Genomic DNA, 14,437 nt, shown 5'->3' on the forward strand with positions numbered 1-14,437 from the left:
CATTAGAAGAGGAAAAGTGACAATTACGTGCATATTTAACCAATGGAACTGAGTATGCCACGATGATGGGTGTGAAAAGAGCCAGCAGAGGGATGCCTCAAGCTCCTGGTTCATGCGTCCAGATTGATCATTTGTTTGGGGATGAAAACCTCAACTAAGAGCAGCCTTGGCCTCCCTAAGAATTACACAACTCCTTCCAGACCCAGGAGATAAATTGCAGTCCCCTGTCCGACACAATTTCAAAAGGAATTCTGTGAAGGCGAAAACCATGCTTAGTTTGGAGCTGAGCTGTCTCAAGCGAGGATGGAAGTCGATGAAGAGGGATGAGGTGGCATGCTTTGGAGAAGCTGTCAATTACAGTGAGGAGGATGGTGGTGAAACCCTGTGGTAGTCAAGTAATGAAATCCAAGGCAATATGAGAGCACAGATTTTTAGGGATAGGTGGTGGTTGAAGAAGACCACGGGGAAGCTGGTGACTAGCATTTTGAGGGCTCATACTGGACAGAGTAGAACATAACTTTTAACATCCTTATATATTGCAGGCCACTAAAAGCCGGGTACAACCAATCTGCATCAGTTCCTGTAGATCTGGCCTGGAAGAGTCAGAAGTTTGCGAATGATCTCAAAGACGAGATTGGGGAAGAAATCAATTATTTCCTTGTTTTGCCCAAGTTATCTCTCATGTTCTCCTTTCCACTCGCTAGTCCATCCAAGGATTGAAAAAAAAAGCTTCCTTTAATACTTCAGGATTCCAGACTGAGGGTGCTAGAGGTCTAAACTCAATTGCAAAGTCTGATAATGGCTGCTTTTCCTGTTTTAATTCCACATCTTAAGGGAAATGTTAAAAACTGACTTAATTTAAAGATAAACTGGTCAAAGTAAAATTGTAAGTGAAAATCAACCCTAAATCTCGCTTCAGCCCACTAGAGGGCTCAACCTCGAAGTAATCTGATTACTAACGAGATTTTATCCTTATCAAACAAAAAAGACCTGGGTGTCACAAGCTCAGAATTTAGGACCAAATATTCAAGGCAAGACAGACATGGGGAGATTCAAAACATTTACTTAAACAAACAGAACAGAAGCAAACTGTGGATCTACGGATCTGTAGAGGCTGTGTGGTGAGGCGGGGCACCAACTATCACTAACACTCTGGCTGAGGGAGAAACACAGGTAAGTGACCACAATATTCTGACAGAAGATGATTATCCATGTGAGTCACTTACTTACCTGGTTTAACAGTTCAGTTCATCCTCTTGAGTGAGGCAGGATCCAGCCGATGGACTGCCAAACAAGATTTGGCGGGAGCCGCCCAGAGTTAACCAGATCTTGCAGCCCCAGTGAACAGACAGGAAGGCATCCAAGCCTGGTCAGGCAAAGAGCTCAGAACAGTACGGTTCTGCAATCCAGGAGTCGGTAGCACGGTCAGGGGTTCCGTTCAAAAACTGGAACAGACAGATCCAGGGTTCCAGGAATCCACAGAGCATTCAGGTAGATTCAGGATTCCATGTGTCCAACAACGAGTTCAGGCAGAAACGTTCCGATGAAAAACAGGTAGGCTCAGTAGTTGAGAGGCAGAACAAAACACAACACCAGAGAACCATGGAACTTTAAAGTAGCTCCCTCCCCTGAGCCAAAACAGGAACGGAGCACGCTCAGTGGATAAGAGTCAGTACTACAGAACATTAGACTAGCTCCCACCACCAAGCCAAAACAGGAACAGGGCGTGCTCAGCAGACAACAGCCAGAACACGATCAGCAAACACCAAGACGAGAACAAAAAAAACCTCTCTAACCACTGGCCTCCAAGAACGATCTCCAGAACCATGGAAATAAGCCATGATCTCTAACTAAAACTCAAACAAACATACTTGAACTCAAATGAACAACATCATTCATCTGGCCCGGATAGCTGAGCTGAGCCGTATATAAAGCAGCAATTGCAGGTGGATAAGATAAGTGATGATTAACAACCGGAAGAGTTAGGCAGGTGAGTAAAATGAACAATTAGGTCAGGTACCAGGGCTGCGAGCATGACAGTGGGGGATCGACTGAAAACTAGTGAACATTGGAAAAGGAATACATGACATCTTCCAATTTCACCCGTATTAGCCTCAAGTGTGGGGAAATTGGAAAAAGGAAAATGAGAATTTTTGGTACGAGTTAGTTTATGAATAGTGGTTGTGCCGGCTGTTAAGGGAGTAGATCCTTCGGGAGTGGTTCTGTTAAGAAGTTCCTGAAACATTTCTGCAAACAACTCAATCTGCTGATCTGAACGTCTTTTCTGTGCAGCCTAATAGTGGATTAACTGATTGAAGTGATGAAGTAATTCATGTCCAGTGTAAGGATCCAAAGGAGATTCTGCTGGATCCGACTGGCTGGATGATTCTACCATGTTGGTTTGTAGTTTTTTCAACCCACATACAGAATCACATATAGTACCAGTAAATTTTAACATTTTATTAACAATAGCAGCAAGAATCTGGAAGCGGAGAACTGCAGAAAGTCCATTGAACTTTCTGGTTTGCTTGAGTTGAGAAAGCAGACTGACCAGGAAGGAGTTGGTTGATGACAACTGATGACTGGTTAACTTGCTTATTTGAGAGATGAAGAGGAGGTAGCATGGATCTGTAGGGATTTGATTCACCGGCTGTGCAGACTGTACCCCAGAGGTGGAGAAGATTGTGAATGAGATATGAGAGTGTTTGCACTTTCAAAATACATTGTGCTTGAGAGTGGGCAGGTGATGAAGACTGAGAACCGCTGCACACAGGTAAGATCTTGTCCATAAAGATTGGAGATGAGCCCACATTAAGAGATACGTAGAAAGAAACATTTCAACAAGAAGGATATTGCTGGTTTAGGTCTTTGGCTGGAATAACATCAGGGGTATTCATCAGGAAAAAAGAGATGATCCTTCACTGCCTAATATACACGCTAGTCATCTTGATTGAGAGATGTTCTCTGGAGGGCAGAAACATTGCTTTCATGGTCGGCCTATCCACCAGCAAAGATCCTCTCTGTGACAGGAAGCTCACTCACACCAGAGACACTAACATTTATAATCTAAGTGACCAAAACAATAGATGTTGTCCATCTTATTCACTTTTAGCTGTGTTAATAATCTAAACTTTGGGAGTCAAATGAACCACAATGTCAAGTTACCCTAAAGATATAAAAAGGAACACAAAACAAAACATATTTATATATCAAAGAGCTGATGTAAAATAAGATAATTTAAGTTTATAAGTTTGGAATAATCGCACAGCTGTAATATGGTCATGGGTTTTCAGTAAACTACAGTGAAACTAATTACCCATTAATTTAAGTATACAGATAGTGCTACTCCTTCCCAGGATTAAATGGCCACTCAGAAATTACTTACAGATTACCAATGACTCTTCTAGCTCACAAAATAACCAGGAACAAGATCTACAGGTGTTTATGCTTCACTAGCATTATTTAATGTCAATACCGTCAATATCATTGAATGACTAAGAAAACATATTTTTAGGCTAACAAGACAAATGCCCAACTTAACATAACAGCTATTTTTCTGCTTCACAACTTAGAGAGCTTTTTGTTGCTGATGGAGCCATGAATACTGGCCCAAGAGAAAATATATGAAGTATAAATAATAATAAAAACTTTCTTTAGAAAATAAGTTGATATGCACTTATGAGATTTCAGGTAAGGAAAACTTTACTAAATATCATAAAAAGTTTAGGTCCTCTGTAGAGAAACTTCTCTTCTTGAAACACAGAGTTAATTTTGAAAAGAAATACAAGCTACTATAATTAAATATGCAACCGACTGTTTTAATTAAAACCAAAGAATTAATCAGTCACTTACTGCTTTTAAAGGATATAAATACTCAGTTGCGTCCTTCTGCGGATGTATGCAGCGCTAACCCATCCAGACGGCGTGTCTGACTTTCAACATGCCTCACCTCCTCATCTCGCTGAGGTCACCTCGTTTGTATCGCAAGCGCAGCAGTCACATTGTGCTTCAATGCAGACAGATTGCTTATAATAACTGTTGGAGACCTTTCATTTTTCCCTGTCAGCATTCTGCTAGATAATTTTGGCACCCTTTTAGGGATTCTGCTCCCATCCTAATGAGAGGATAAAAATAAACAAGCTATAGTTGTTGCAAGTACTATATTCGGATAGCATAATCCTATTTAACAAGTCAGAGTAAACTGGACCTCTGCCATGATGTGGGATGTAGCAATTTTCACCATTTCTAAAACAAGAAATGACTCAGAGCCAGGCTTTTAGAGCACTAGGTTTTGCTAAAGGGATGAAACGCCACTTCTGAAATTTCATTACAAAAGACCTAGAAAAAAAATGCCTGGTCAATTCATGTCCAATACGTTTATTTTTAGTTTTTTATTGACCGTTAAAGCAACAGATTGCATTATCATTGTGTTTTCATTTTCTATATAGCTGTCTAAAAATAAATTTCAAGATCTGCAGAAGGAAAGTGTATTGATTCCTGCGGTGGCCGAGAGATGTGCTGGAATTTTCTCGTTTGCCAAGGCTATACATATGGTCATATAATGCTGTGAAATACCTTAAGAGCATTAGAAACATTTTAATATCAAACCAAATCAAGACAACCATAGTAAGAGCATTTTTTAAATTATATTCACTAAATATGGATGAAAGGTATATAATCAAATCCTGCCTCTTATAAAATCTGATATCTTAAACATCTCAAAATGACCAAATTGTTTCCAAAACTAAAGCAATTCAAGAAAGATGATGAACTTAGTCACATCAATCTAGCAGACTCAATCTTTTAGACTTCTATACAGGGGCCAATTTTAGATCAGTTTTTGCTGATCAGTTTTTCAGTGTAATACTGAATCAATTTCCTATGATGCTCACAGAAGAGACCATAACTGATCCATCACTTAGACTAATTTAGTATTCTGCCTTTACAATTTACGTTAACGATTATTTAGAAATTAAAGTTAGCTTTGAGCTTCAGTCCTATGAAGGTTACGTCACAGTCTTCCCGTTAAGAGTTAAGAGTCTGCAACCTTGGCTTTGAGGCTTGCTTAATATACTAAGTGGTGTGCTCCTGCCCCGTTTTTGTTTGTTTGGGTTTTTTGGGTTTTTTTATTCTTTTGTTCTGTGGGTGCCCCCATGAAAAACATTGGCCCCACTCTGGCCCTCCTTGTAAATTTCGTTTAGCGCTCCCACTGGTCCCCAGTAAACCACAGTGAGTGGCATCATCCAATAGGGAAAATAAAATGTGGAAAAGCAGTGATCCTTCCCTACAGGGACTCGCTTTTCAAAATTATTTCAAGAGTCTATAAATGACTCATTCAGAAAATCATCTAAAGCACTACAGCACTTGCCTCAAATAAGGTCAGAGTTTATGACATGAAAAATCAACAAGAAAACAGTTTTAGACAGTTGAGAGTTCCAAGACTAAACTCCCTAAAGATCTAAAAGAACAAACAGGCACATGTGATCTTTTTGAATAGGTACCTTACTGACCCTAAGACTTTTGGAAACGTGTGCGGACTGACACCTTGAAAGTTGAACTGTTTTGGAAGGCATATATCCCGTTATATCACAGTAGGGATCAAACATGGGGATGTAAGTGTGATTGTCTGGGTTTTCTTTTTTCTTCAAGGCCATAAAATAGGAACTATTATTTTTTTTCTCTACCAGACAATCCTTAATATTCTGCCATTAAATTGTCCTCCAAGCTCAAGCACACTTGGGTTATGCATAATGTTGCGCCAATGCCATTTTTTGGCCTCGATACCCGATACCTGGCTGTGCAGTATCGGCCGATACCGATACCATAATAATGTAAAATAATGGCCATCATGGCTTTGTCAAGCTGCTGCCTAACAATACTGGTATCGGTATCGGTGCAACACTAGTTATGCACCAGGATGAATCAAACAACACCAACAAGCTCAATTAACAATTCAAATGAAGTGCATCTAACAGTTTATTCTAAATGTTAAAAAAATCTGACTTACAAAAAAAATAAACATGTAAAAAAGCATCAGAAAAGTATAAAATCATAAAAAATGCAGTTAGATAAATACAGCACAATGCAAGCAGCTACTGTAGGGAGTTCTGAGAAAGTGGAATTAGGGATGTGGAATTAGCCTGAAGATTTGAGATTGCTTAGACATTCATCCTGGCTTCGACTGGTGGTTTCTGACTGTTAGCTGTACACTTTCGTATATGGCAATAGTATACTAACCTTGCACTGCAAGCTGGATTGTCGTGAAATCTTAGTTTTCAGTCTCACCACAAATCCATCTTGAAAGATTCCCGCTAATACGTGCTTCTCATAACAACCAGCGGGTCGGACCAATGACATGCCTGCAGTGCTTTTTTGGGTTGGACATGTAGGAATGATGACAGTCAGAAGGGCATGCCTGGGCATTACAAACATGGCTACGCTGCAGGACTCACCTGTCGATACCACAATTGACTCGGTTTTAGCTAAACTTTGTGCATTTGTAGATGGGAAAGGTGTCCGTGCTTTTCTTTCCGATATTCAGATTTACCTGCTTAGGATTCGCTGCTTTGATTGGTTGAAATAGTATTATGGAAGGTGGGTACTAGCTGACACGTCACCCAATCAGCTTGAAGTATTGTGCTAAATGTCACTCCTTTTCACGGACAGACTGATTTTTTTTAAGATTATCTGCCTCATGTGCTACTGTCAAGAACTAGTGATAGTTTTAACAAATGTAAAAAAATCCTTTTTATTCTCAACTGTTTCCCAACGGCACCTTAAAAAAAAAACCCAAAAGAGATCAAACAAGCTAAACAGAGCAGATAACAAAGGTTTATGAGAGTTGAGGGCTCACATCGCATAAAATTAGTACTAATAAGGAATGTGGTATATGAGAATTAATTACTTTTTAACCTGTTGTGGTAGGTAAAATCCCTCTTCCTTTATCTTTAAGTTTTTTTTTTTTTTACAAATGATCACAAAGGCTTGATAACAGCTTCTGCCACTTAAGGTGGTAAAATCAAGGGTCAAGGGGGCAATTACTTTTTCACATGTGGTCAGATTATGTTATGGATACTTTATTCCAATCTATAAATGAAATAATAGTCTTAAAACTGCATTTTTCCCAATAGTCAGGTTATCTTTGATTGAAAATAAAATTAGTCAGAAATATTAAGTGTGACAACAAAGCAAAAACAGAGGAAATCGTTGAGAGGGGTAAATATTTTCTCACAGCACTGTAGTCAATGTTTGGCATCAAGAACTTTGCACTGCCTACTCCCTCCACTTCTCATTTGTTCTAAACTCTTTGATTTTTCATTAAAAGGAGAAATAATATGTGTCAGTTGGTTTTTTGTATGAAATCCAGATACTCTAAGACATTAGGCAGAGTCAAGAGATTAGGTAAATTAATCAAGTGATGAAAGTTTGAGAAAAGAGTGGTACAAAAAGGTGATGTATGGAAAGAGAATACAAAGCATTGTGGGGTGAGATAGAGAGGAGTGGGGTGAATTAATCACCAGAGGATGAAGGACAGAGGTTGAAGGAGTAAAGTAATGTAGGCTCTGCCATGAGTAAGATGGACATTTAAAAAACATTGGCATAGATCAATACACACAAGGCTATCATTGTGGATAAGATCTATCCATTACTGTCTTCAGACTGGAAAGCATTTCATTCTGCTTTCCGATTAAAACAACTCTCGCTGCTCAATCAAACATATCTGTCCCTTTAAAAGATGTTTTAGAAACAATATCCAACCAAGCCTTCTTTGAGGGAATGAATGCTAAGTGTTATCCTCTACACATTACAATATTTAAAAATTGGGTTCATTTAGGGCCAGGGAAGAAGGGAAAATGTAAAATATATTGCAATTTTTGTGGGGGGCCTTATTTTTTTTATTTTATATTCTCCTTTTATGTATCTAATATTTCTAATTTAGCACCGTCCAGGAAAGTGACACAAGAAGCCATAAATTCTCTTCTAATTCCAAATAATTCCGATTACATGGACGAGTAGTTTTCAATCAGAAAGATAATCTGGATGATAGATGGTGGGATAATTGGCTGTCTCTGCCACGTAAATATTGTGTCGTTCTATTAATCTTACCGAATGAAGTGTCAAGCTGTCACTCATTCGTCAAACTGAATTAGGAAATATAACGAATAAATAAATGCACGCGGTTGGCAGAGGAAACCTGTGTTTGGGTGTGTGTGTGTAAATGTGTGTGCGTATGTTTGAGTTTCTTTCTGGAAGAGAGGGAAAGGCGGATGAGAAGAGATAGGAAAAGGCAGCCGCTGTGGTCCTGAGTAAATGGGGGAGACAGGAATGGACAGGGAGGGAGAGGAGTGGGCGGCAACTGAGAGGAGCTAAAAGGCAAAGATGTTTAAAGTAAAACACTGTAGAGAAGGAACAACTGTTCCAAATCTTTATCCACAACTTAAAAAATCAACAATAGAACAACCCACTTTAGAACTCACATTGCTGGGATAAAGTAATTAACCTCATAATTAAACGAGCCATCCTTAGCTATAACAGCTAACATCAGGATTTGCGATAATTGAAGATGAGTCTTTACTATCAACAGTGCTTGGCATAAAAAAAAAAATCTTAAATTCAGCCACTATGGGGGGTTTGATACTATGTGGACATATTATAACCTGTGTAATATTACCATGCATTATGACAAACATGGACATAATTTTGTGTATGTGTGGCAATGCATTGATTTTCTTGTGGGCGCAGAGTAGATGCAGATACTTTTTGCCAATCTTGTGCCAGTTCATAATTAAAAATAACAAGCTCAAAGTTAATTTCAAACGCATGAAAATGAACTAGCTCACATTCATAGTTCACTTTTTCCAAAAATGAACTAATTTCACACACCTATAAATAAACTTGTTCAAGTTCATTTGGTAAATTAAGCCACAATCCTACACAATAGAACCTCGTATTTCACCATTTTAAATATGGCGTTTCTCTCTTCCTGTAGGATTTGTTATGTTCCTTATTCAGTTGCAGATATTCCCCAAAATAGCTTGGATGTTTTACCTCAATGGCTCCCCTTAAATTTGAAGTGGACGTGGCTGACATATGGACTTCTTTGTTAAGTCCCGATGCGCACAGTTTGCACAAAATTTCAGAATCTTCCTTTGTTAGTTCATAAAACTTTGCTTAGCACTCTGCAACACTGGCATCAGAAATACCAGGAGCAGAGTAGAGTAGAAAGAGAGCACATACAGTTCATACAAATTCATACAGCATTCTTGCACAACATTGCTTATAGGGAAGTGGTCCCAATGAGAATAAATTCTCCTCTTATGTTTTTGGTTCGGGTTTTTGTTGTTTTTTTATTAACTGGTGGTTCGGTTTAGGACTAAGGTGTACAGTAAATTAAAGCCTCTAACCTAAACTAAAGCTTTCCCACCAAAATCCCGGGTTTTTGGAAACCTAGTTGACCCGCTAACAATCAGCTTTTGGCTATTTTCCTATTTGAGAGAAAAGCCGAGTCTAATTTGCTTTGTGGAGACTTTTCCCTACCAATGCGTGTCTGACACACCGTGACTGGCAAGGTTTGTTGATGTTCGTATGTTGCGTTCAATGGTGTCACATAATTTAATAGGTAGACCTGATGTTCCTACAGCATTCCAATCAGAGCCAAGGCGATTTTAATATGGGTCGTTGCCGAGTCGTTTGACCAGGTTGACTCATGGGACGCCGAAATGGACTCAGACTGCCACCTAGTGGCTATAGTAGTCACATGTTTTTCACGCAATTCGTGAAACACGGGGAGCGTGAGTGAAGTGTCCATTTCCAACCAGCGCCCACTGTATGGTAAGGGTTAGGCTAAGGGGGCCTGTGCATGTGTTGTCCTGTTCTGGGACTTATAGAAAACCATATGGTGGGTCTGGTTGCCAAAAGGTGTTGGGTGAGATTTGCCATTCAATACATTTAAATTCACAAATACCATATTGATACCAAAGGGAAATTAGATATTGCAGTAAATCATAGGGATTCTTTCAACATGTTGTTATAAGTGCTGATTGGCAGGAAGGAGCTTCCGTAGCGCTCTGCCTTGCAGCAGATCTGGAGAAGCCTTTGGCTAAAGACACTCTGTTGGTGTTTAACATTCCTTTAAAGAAAAGGTTTTACATAATGTTCTTCATTTCATGAACATTTATTTTTTGTGAAATCAGTTCCAGAATTTCAAGAAGAGCTCCTAGAACAGACAGTCTTCTCCATCAGCTTGTGGATGTTGCTGTTATTCCAACAGTTGATCACACTCTTCACAAAAGGTTTATAGAAGATATGAAACAACTTACTACAAAGGCATAAGGACCTAAGCTTTCTTAAAGCTGGGCATACACTGTGCGATTTTTTTGCCCTTTTCGGGACAACTTTCCAGTCGTGCGAGAATATTTAAATCGGGCCGACTTTTAGCCTGATTATGCGTTGTGCATCGTATAGTGTAGTGTACAGGGGGTAACGAAGGGCGATAAGCCACTGACAACCACCTCCTGATCAGGAATTGTGAGTTCGGGAGAAAATCAGTTGGCCGTTGTGGGCAAGTCCCTCAGTGCACATGCGCAAACAGGGATTCTTCCTCTCAGATGAAAATACAGAAGTATGGTAGGGGTCAAGTGAAATGGAGTTCGTTCTGTAAAATTTATAGACCGTAGTAGCCACGTTTGCTCCGCCATGTCTTTGTCCAAATACGTTGCCCTTTATTTTAAGGGCTTTCAGCACACAAATTTGCACAAATTGCCAAGGCAGCGTGCTTCACTCTAGTTAGCTTAATTTTCCTCTTCTACTCGTTTGGCTTCCAGATAGACGAGTCCAAGTAGCACCCTCTCACCGCAGAGCTGAGTCCAAGGTAGTTTTTAGATGTACAGTGTGAACAGGTAGATTGCATCAGAGCGTTGGGTTTCACAGTGTGAGAACATACTACATCGTGAGCCGTAAACTTTTAAACTCTGTGGTTTCATCATACAGTGTGAGCTGTAGCTGAGTGCAACCATTGAAAAAAATCATACAGTGTATGCCTGGCTTAAGAAATGCAGTCTGCTCTGTCCCTTCTTGTAGAGAGCTTCCATTGCATCTTCGGTCAAGTTGGTTGTTCAGGTGAACACCAAGGTATTTATACGCCTCCACTTCTTCTACTATGATGTTATTCAGATTCATCTTGTTCCAGTTTTGTTCTGAAGTCTACAACCATCTGAATTGTTTTATTGACATTCAATATCAGATGATTGTTTCCACACCATGCCACAAAGCTGTTCACCAGCTCACTGTACTCAGATTTTTGTCCATCTTTGATGCACCCAATGACTGCAGTCATTCAAGTACTTCTGCAGGTTTGTCTTGGACTGTAAGTTTGAGGTGTAAAAAATAAAAAATAATTGGTGCGAGTACCATCCCCTGAGATTCTCCTGTGCTGCTGACTTCCTGGTTTGACAGTTGACTCTTTAGTCTCACTGACTGGCTGACTTAACTCTGTTTTTCAGGTAGTCTGAAATGGTTTTGAAATTGTTGATGCCTCCACCTGACTGTTCTGGAGTTTCAGAAAAAGTAACTGTGCTAAAGGGACTAGAGCAGGGGTATCAGCGAGGTCCGAAAAAAGAAAATCAACAACCACTAATGGTCCGGAGACATTTCTAATTAATGAGGTGTTTATGCCTCCATATTATACATTGACTTTTTTAATAAAAATGTTTCCTTATTAAAATGTAAAGTATTTTTTTTTTAAGTAGAGAACAACAATCTTTCAGTTTGGTATATAGACAATTTCCTGATTCACATATTTTATAAAACACCTGAACTGACCGTTTGTTATTTTTTTCTTTTTTTTATGGCTTAATGAGAGCAGTGGTCGTTACGCTGCCCTGCAAGGCAAACCTGAGTTTGAATGGAGACAAAGCCATTCTCAAGCACATATCAAGGTGCTCATTTGTAAGCCTGGATTTATGTTTATTTTTGATTATAGTCATAGTGGGGAATCCTGCTTCACAGCAGTAGGTTGAGCCAAACATAATCAAAATGTGCAGGGTCATCTTTGAGCACGCCATTTCACTTTTCTTTCACCAGTTCACCGCAGTTCTTCCAGCAGTTTACACTTTTTTTCACATCGACTTCTCCTTCTTTCTCATTGCCGGCTTGCCACACGCTGGCCTGATGTGTGTAAAAGTAGCCAGCAGCAGCAACCCTGACTGACACAGCTCATTGGCTAGTTAGTATCACGTGTAGCTGTCGTTGGACAACATGCAGTAATTCATAAATGTTTTAAATCAAGTTGGGTCCGAATTAGGCAGCAGTTGGATTCACAGTGTTGTCTGCCTTGTCCAAATAAAAGTGGGTTTGTTGAAGCAGGTGTATGATGGCATCTTCAACTCCAACTCCACAGCAATAAGCAAACTGCAAGGGGTCCTTATATCTGCTTGTTTGCTTGCTTGGGAGGACAAACAAAACACTTTCCAGGAATTTCATGATGTGGGATGTCAGGACAGCAGATCTATAATAATTGAGGACTGTTGACTGAGTTTTTTTGGGGGGGATGAGAGCAGGCAGGGGGTTTTTACATCACTACAATATGTGTGAACAACTGAGGTAAAACTTAAATATTCGTCCCTAAACATTATTTATTTTAATGATTTCATAGGACAACAGATCTTTCCCAGTGGGGCCTACAAAGTGGACAGCCCAGAATTAAAAAGAAAAAATGATGCCGGGTGGAGCAAGGCAAAAACACTTGGTATAAAAAAGACTCCATTTCATATCCATGTACTAAAACCACAATGTATGGTTTAATAATCTGTTGCAGTCAATGGTGAGAAAATTCTCGGAACTCATCATGACGTGAGCAAATTGTATGTTATTACAGAAAACCATGCACCACACTCTATTTGGGCCAGATGACTCATTAAATGTGACCACATTTAAACCAAGCAAAATTAAAAGACCTTTCACTTATAGATATTTTTTTGAGTTACAGATCAAACCTTAACCAACCAGGTACCTGGTTGGTTAAGGTTTGATCACACATTGTGTGCCATCTAAGAAATCAATCACCTAATTATTATTTAAAATCAATTAATCAGAAATGAATAAATTTTCCAAAAGTTAAAAAATAAAGATAATGACTGAAAAAAAAAAAAAAAAACGGGTAAAAAATAATAACAGTAATGAAGTTCATTTAAAAAAAATATAAAATAGTAGTGTCTACTGTATGCACACACATTTAAGCAGCACATTTCATGCAAATTTCTGTGGTGCTACTTTCTGTGCTGATATGTGAGAGAGAATGGAACTAAATCTCTGACCTTTGGATTACCAGATATATTTCTTTTTTTGCAAAATTATTCATTTTTTTATAATGAACTAAATATAAAAAAGGAAGTCAAATGGGAATTTAATCAAGGTAATTAATATAAAAAGACACCATTTTAAGAGGTGATAAATATCTTATCTACTCTTAAACCTTTGGGACAGAGGGATAAAAAAAAATCCAGCAATGACATCCTTCTAATTTAATTCGTAAAGACCATAATTAACGACCTGCAGGCTGCAGAAGACCCCATTTAAGACTGTGGGCAGAAAGGACCTCAGCTGTAAGAGTAAAAAAAGGAACTTTTTATTGAATTCCAAGTTAAATCGGAAATATCAGTTATTTCAGAGAAAAGGTCAACTCTCATAGAGTTTCTCGGAAATTTTAAATATGGCCGCTGAAAGAGCATACCTGGCATAATGTGGTCCTCTAATTTTTTCTGGTTAATTAATGAAACCATCGTGAATTTGCAAAAGCAAACAAAGAGCCAAGCTCTCCTAAATCATCAGTGCCCTTCGATGTGGTTATTACCAGGCGGCAGGTGAACCCCGGCCTTGACGCATGACAGATTAGATCTTCCCACAGGATGGGCCGTCCATTTATCTGCCTGATAAACTCAGAGCCTCTCTCTATTTTCAATCATCAGAGAGGAAATGAGATCAAGAATCTAATGACGCCAACAACCCTCACACAGATGACTGCATAAAACAATGCTCCCGATCTTGGGTAGCTCTGCTTATGAGCAGAGAAAAAAGGCTCCTATTGTGATCTGTGAGGAAGCGATTATTTACGATATATCAGATAACAGGGAGCTTTCTTTATTTGAAAGAGGAATTTCATAATGTCTGTCTCTATTCTGCCCACTCCAGTGTGTCGCCGTTAAATCACATCACAGGGTTCTTGCTGTTCCACAGAGGTCCGGGCCAGTTATCCGACAGCCTCCTGTTCCCCTGTCAAAAATTTACAGGTGCAGGGCTTGTGCTTCCCCCTGCAGCCCTGCTTGCGGGTCACCCCCTCCCCTACTGTCCCTGACATGCATAGCAAGCATCCTGGCCCTCGTAAAACTGACATCTTCACTAAACTATGCTAACAAGGCCGCAGTGATTTGTATATGCATGC

This window comes from Cyprinodon tularosa, unplaced genomic scaffold (assembly GCF_016077235.1).
Source record: "Cyprinodon tularosa strain WSP-4 unplaced genomic scaffold, ASM1607723v1 ctg3, whole genome shotgun sequence".
Classification (NCBI taxonomy): Eukaryota; Metazoa; Chordata; class Actinopteri; order Cyprinodontiformes; family Cyprinodontidae; genus Cyprinodon; species Cyprinodon tularosa.